Below are 7,529 nucleotides of genomic sequence, written 5' to 3' on the forward strand. Positions count from 1 at the left end.
CGAGGTTCAAAATAAATTTTAATTTATATGATCGAGGGACTAAATTAATGTTGGTTTTATAATAGGGTAAACTTTTTCTTATGCAGCATGAATGTAAATTTTTTTTCCTGCACTAACATAATAAATCGTGACTCATATTTTTTTATTTTTTGTTTTATAAATGATGTGGCCCATTGTTTCTTTGTGTGAGGAAGTTTGACAATTTAGAGAAAAGAAAATCCCTTTATAATATTGAAGAACTAAAACTGATGTTAATTTGTTTATAAGACTGAAGTTATGCCACTTTCGATATTAAGGAATTAAGTTGACATCACTCATCTTTTAAATATTAAATTAATATCAACTGAATTTTTCATTGGCAACTTAATCTTAGTTTTCAGTATAGATTTACGTGTAATATATATATATATATATATATATATATATATATATATATATATATATAGTAACTATTTTTTTGGATAAGATATTATACTTAATATTTTTTTTGCCTACTTTAATTTTTTTTTCCAAAATTATTAAATTAGAATCTCAACTGCTATTCACATTTTTTCTTTTCTTGAAATTATAATATGATAAGTAGAATATGTATGAAAAAAGGTAAGAATAATATTCTATTCCTATTTTATTTTATAGATAAAAATTTATCAATGTGTACTATTTATTATAGATCAAAAAGTTGTTTACAAAAATAAAAATATAATAAAATTGAATATGAATTAAACAAATTTTTTTGTATATTGTTAATTAAGTTTTGAATAAACGAATGGACGAGTCGAGAACTGTCCCTTGCGTTCTACTAAATTCGTCCCTATCCTTAATTGTATTTTTAACTCATTAATAATATAGATAAGTATATTATCAATTAAATGTATTTGACAAAAATTGATAAATTATATGTATTCATTTTGGTATTTCAGCAAGTGATATTTGAATTAAAAAATATTTTAAAATTTTGTAAAACAAATTTTTTTTTACAAAAAAAAAATTGAAAACATAAATTAAGTAGCCAAACAAAACGATTAAGTAATTATATGAATTTTAAACATGATTTATTTCACTAACGAGGCACTTTATACTCAAAATATTTGTGGAAATATTTTACTCAAGTACATCAAAGGCTGATTAAAAATAGGAATAAGATATTGTGACACACAAATAATGTTACGCATAATATTACGATCACATCTTAACCGTTGATTTTTTCAATCAACGGTTATCATTTATTGTGAATTAATAATTAATTAATGAGTTTGATTGGAAAAATGATAATTGTTGATTGGCGAAAATCAACTGTTAAGATGTGGTCGTAATATTGTGCGTAACATTATTTGTGTGTTACAATATATTATCCCTTAAAAATATTATATTTTTGTTGGGTGGTTGATTTGACATGTTTAGCATTTAGCAATAGGGTGGTGCAATAGGCAGCCATGCGTGCTTGTTAGCGTGGACCCTACACATGACATCAATCGTGCGTCTGCGTTTTTCTCGTCTCCCAACCTTTTCTTTTTCTTTTTTTCACTGATAATAATCAACCAAAATTTTATATATCCAGGTAGGTAGAGAATATTTTTCTTATGTTGTAAAAAAATAATTATATTATATAAATAAAATTATAAGTTGAACCACATATAAGAGAAGAAAAAACAAAAGAATGGTGAGACCCATTCTTATTTTATGTAGAAAAATTATTTCTCTCATATAAAATGAGATAAATAAAACTCATAATTTAATTATAAAAAATCCACTTCCCTTTAACTAAAGAGCTTATCATTAGATCACAAAAAAAAAAAACTTATCATTAATAATTTATTAATAAAAAAATATTATTTTTTAAAGTAATCTTTTTTTTTTTGTAAACGTTTTTTTAAAGTAATCTAATCCAAATATGCTAGTGCATTGAGGTGATTTATTTTAGTTTTTCGTAAATACATACCTAACATTTCAAAGAACCACTGCCAAGAGAAATAAGTTTATTCCAGCCACACGATACAATTCGATACATATGTTTTTTTAAAATGTATAATTTTTTTTTTGGGAAAGATTATATTTATAATTTATTTATAAATTCTTATAAACTTAACTATGTATTCCAGAGAATACATTTACTTGTATATGTATTTTTCAGAGTATATAATTAAGTTTGTAAGATTTTGTAAACAAAAAAGTTATAAACGTAATCTATCCCTAATTTTTTTACTAAATTTAAATAAATAATTCTAGAGGTAGGTTATATTTACAACATTTTTTTGTTTATAATCTCTTGCAACCCAATTTTAATCATTAATTTCTTTCAATCTAATAGTTATCATTTATTGAAAATTAATAATTAATTAATAAGTATGACCCAATAAATTATAACCATTAAAACGACGAAAATCAACGATCAAGATTTGGTTAAGAGAAGTTATAAGAGAAAAGAGGTTATAAATATGGGATATGTTATTCTGTCCACTCTTGTTTTGCTTACCTTTTTCTACTCCTTTCGATACCGTTAGATTACAATCTCATCCAAGAGATTTAGGATATAAAATAAACTTTTTTTACCCTTTTCTCTCTCTCCCACTACCTCTCACTCTTTCTCTCTCATTCCCTTTCTCTTTCTTCAATGGCGATTCATCGGAAAAAAAAAAGGTGCAAGCTTTTTTCTTTTCATCCAACCCATCCATTGTTATAAGCATTTGACTAAAAAAAAAAATGAAATGAGGTGTCAAGAAGAAATAAACCCAGATGCCCTATGTTATGGAATTAGGTATGCCTGTTGTTTGGTGTAACATAGAGAGAACAAACATTTTTTCCCCACTTTAAGGTGAAAAACAATATAAGAAGAAGGAGATAAGTTGATTCGTTTCAAATTTTAACAGCAAAGTAGAAACGTTACGGTAATTGTAGATTAATTCAAATGAAGGGTTATTTGTGGTTTTTGTTTTTTTTTTTTTATAATTTTGTGGTTTCTGTCGTGTTCAATTATATCATATTCAAAAAAATTTGAAAATTATACTCATTCAGCAGAACTATCATGTCATTAATCATTGCATGTATTTAGATTTAAATATAAATTTATGTTGTAAATTACGCAAATCGATGGAGAAATGAGAGGAGAGAAAAAGAGTGTGGGAGACAATGAGGAGAAAGAAAAGGAAAATAATTTATTTTATTTTGTAAATCTTCACCGTTGGATGAAATTGTAATTTAACGGTGTTGAAAGAGGTAGGCAAATGTAGACAAAATAAAAGTAGGCAGAATAGCATATTCCTATAAATATAACCTTCCTCGTAATTATAATATGTGTATAAAGTATTTTTCATACAAAGTAAATTTTGTTGGAGATATTTAAGTGTAAGTAGTGGTATGAAGTTCCATGCTGGCTAAACAAAATTGAATGATGAACATATAAGTTTAAAAAAACCCTCAGATTTATATTTTTAATATTTTTGGTTGAGATATAATATCAGCTCACTTATTATAATTTGTCATTTGACCCAGTAATAAAATAACCCTTGTAGCTATAAAAAAAAAAAAAAAAAAAAAAAACCCTTGTAGAGTTATGAACTCGCGCGTACTATTATAAACAAATGACAATATTGTAAATCAAATTCCGTAGCGGATTGACATTGCTGGTTGAACCTTCCACCTATGTTGGCTGTGATTTTGATTTAATTATCAGTTTTCCCTGTTTATAAATGATATGTAATCCCATTCTAAATACATTTACCATTTGTCCACATGATTTAATTATGCTTTAATTTGTTACATCACTTGGGAAACCGAAACCCCTTATGATCGATTCGAAGTATCTTAATCTTAATAGGAAATGGGTTGCTCAATATGCAACATTAACAGATCTGTAGTGCGATTTACTTTTCTAAAGCTAGATGTTTTATATATTGGCCAAGTTAGAGAATCAAAGTTTAAATAAATTGAATGCCGAGGAGTCATTTTCATAAATTTCTGTTTGGATGTTGAAGAAAATGCTTGGTCCGGTATATAATATTCATAGCATATTCAGCATGACATGTTAGATGAAATCAAACCATTGTTTTAAAATAATACAAGCAAAAAAAAAAAGTATAGAGGAATCCTTCTCTTCTGAAACACAAAGAAAGGTATGCAACAATAACTAACCCACTTAGGAATCAAGAGCATGCTGCAACTTTTATCACTTAATATTAATGTAAGTTAGAATTATCCATTTAGTCTTTTTGATTTCTAATAAACTAGTTTAATTTTGTATTCAAAGAGGCAAAGTCTCGCTTGCCATTGTGAGGGGAAACTATTTAGACTTTATGGTCATAACGTGCCTGCGAGCGTGAGGTCTCATATTTGCATATTATCTCATGGTTTTTCAACACAAACTACATCTCAAAATAGGGAACATTTGTAAAGATTGACCTCAAATTTATTGACTAATTTGTAGCCAAGTTGAGTTAAACTTTACATAAAGTTATAAATTTTAGTTAAACTACAACTCTTGAGAAAATAAACCTTGGATAATGGATTGAGCTTAAATAAAGAAAGGAGAAAAAAAAAGACAACAGAAAGTTCAAGCATGCGTACCAATAATATTAAAAAGCAATAATTATTACGTAACAAGAACTAACACTTTAAAATGTGGACTAAGAAAGCCGTTGACATGCATATGAACAAGACACACAAAATCACTTGCCAGTTGCACTTAGCCTATTACCAATTTGATCATAAGAAAATCAGGGGAAGAAAATTTTTAACATATAAATCTGATTCAAATGGAAATTTGTGAACTTTGGTTGTCCAAGTGCTTTAGCATTTTGACTAAATTAAGTCACCAAACTAATGTATAATACAAACACAATGTAGAGCATAAGTATAAATTGGTCAATGGAAGACATACTGAAAAGTCTCCTACTATATACACCTCATTCCCACAGGTTAGAAAAAAAACAAATAGAGAGAAAGAAAATGCAAGAGAGAGAGAAAGCAGGAGATCATTTTCGGTGCAGTCAGTGTGCCTATGACTTCCATTCAAAAATTAACACTTGGATTAAAATAAATTCTCTTTTCCATACACGCATCCTAGAAAATGCTCCATTTTAATTGGCCAGTTACACCAAGTCAGAAGTGCGACGGGTGTACCTAAAATATTTCGATAACGAAAGAACAATCAAAAGACAGAAAAGAAATAGGAGTCTAAATCTGTCTAATGATATTGTTGACCAATCAGTCCACTTAACCAGACTCACACGGGAAGTGCAGGGAGAAAGCATATTTCTAAACTTGTTTTTTGGTTCCCCTTCTCCTGAATTGATTTAAGCTTTTGATTTAGTGGAAGATGCAATAGGAACACCATTCTTATTCATTAATTTCCACCATTTGTATTCATGATAATTTTTTTCCCACTCAGTTGGGTGGTCAAAGCCAAACTCATCTCTCTCCATTTTTTCTTACTGAACGAGTAAATTTGTTTTCATTTTATGGAAAATGATATAACCAAACTCAAGAAACTATATTGGTAACATTTTTATTGTGTCAAGTATCATATATTGTGAGGAAGGAAATGAATTTTATGCCATGGATAACTATTGCTTGGAAGAGAAAGAAGCAGATACAATCACTATATGATATTTTATTTCATTAATGCTGATAACAAAATGAGTCAATTAAAAGCAATTAGAAAACTTTATGCTGTTATTAAGGTAAGCATGTATCTTTTTTCTGATTAAACAAGCATTAGCCTATTGTAAGGAAGTGGCAGTGTGGAACTTTTGGCCTCTTTCTAATTGGATATCGAACACCACTAAAAAATTTGCTTACCTTTTCCCTCTCCATTAGAGCTATAAAGTCTTTTCACATTCAAATCATGTCTATCTTTAAGGTATGACATAAATTAATGAAGGTAATAAAATTTAGGATGTGCAAAGGAAAATTTATGAGATTTTGATCATTTATGGTAATCTTTGGTGGTTACTTTTTTTTTTTTTGGTTTCAACAGTTAATTTCAAATCTTTTACAATCATTCACAGCCATAAGCCCATAAAACAGCTTTGTTTAAATAAAGGCAGCTTGTGTGGAACAACCATGCTAATATGCAACAACATGTGACAGTTGCACAACCTCACACTCTTTCACACTCCTCAATGCAAGTTATTGGATAATATGTTGGTCCTACTATAACTTTTTTTCGGAATGGCTTACATTTTGCACATGTTTCACCTAGTTCTGTACAATGAACACAGCAGACAGATGCATTAAGAATTTCAGCCACACAATTGGCGTGGTGAGTAAATAGATGATCTTCCTTTTTCATTGAGATTACCATTAACGATGTCATCACCACGACCAAATAAACAATTAGTACCTAACCAAACTAAAAAAACATATGTGGTTGCTGATCAAAGATTTGGCTTATAGTTGCATATGTTATTGTTTTGGGAGGTCCCAGTATGAGTGGTTATTGAGTCATCAAATTCTTAACCTTTCTTTCTTGCTATTAGAAATGAGCTTGCATTTCCCAATCTCACTTTTCCTCCAATTTTCTTAATTTCATATTAAAGTGAATAGGTCCATTATCCAACAGGGAATCAGCTTTGAAATATAACATAATCAATATAATAAATTGACTTGTTGAACTCCATTTTTTCTCCTGTACCTACTTTTGCCTAAACAGTCTGCTAGTTAAATTATTATACTCCCCATGATATGAACTGCCTGTGTCTATCTGATGTAAGCATTTTTTTTTTGGTCCAAAATGATTATCCATAAACCCAAGTTGCCGCCTCCCTTGCGTCACCTAAGTGCAGCATGTCATTCACACATAGTTTGTTCAGTGAACCTAATGCCCCACATAGCACATAAACAGAACATGCATGTAATATATGTACGGATGATTTAGTGTGTCCCATTTAAAAGAATACAAGTTGTGTTTTTTTAGTGACTTATACAGAGTATGGCCGGTCATACTCTGTGTAATTCTGAAAAGTTATTTTTTTTTTAGATTTACACAAAATATGACCGGTCATACTTTGAGTAAATCATCTAAAAGGACACAACTTGTGTCCTTTTAAACGATACTTCTTTTTCCCTGCATGTACATAATAAATAAACACAACAATTTAACGTTTGGATTAGCTTTTTTTATTTTTTTTCAAAAGCTTTTTAATACCAAATAAATCAATCTAAATACATAGACAGAGGACATAAACTGCGATGCCATAAAACTCCCTCTATGCATAGGGTTGGGGGAAGGGTCAGATTCATTGTGTAAGTCTATAATAAACACTCTTACCTTACATTTACAAGAAGCTAATTACAAATACTATCACAATAGCACATCTTGGATAATTTTCTATGCTTTCAAAAAGTAAAAATAAATAAAATAAAAATCCTCAATATTGTTAATCAGGGTACATTAAGTGGGGCCATTTCACCATTTTCCCTCCCTAATTCCCTATATATACTCAGACCACTCTTGTTTCCCCCATCTTCAGAGCAATTGAATTTTCCATAAATTATTCTCCAAGACCCTTCAATCTTTTGTTCATTGCTTCACC

The sequence above is a fragment of the Gastrolobium bilobum genome, unplaced genomic scaffold (assembly GCF_033153095.1).
Source record: "Gastrolobium bilobum isolate Gb01-03AN ecotype WA unplaced genomic scaffold, APGP_CSIRO_Gbil_v1 utg17055, whole genome shotgun sequence".
NCBI classification, from domain to species: Eukaryota; Viridiplantae; Streptophyta; class Magnoliopsida; order Fabales; family Fabaceae; genus Gastrolobium; species Gastrolobium bilobum.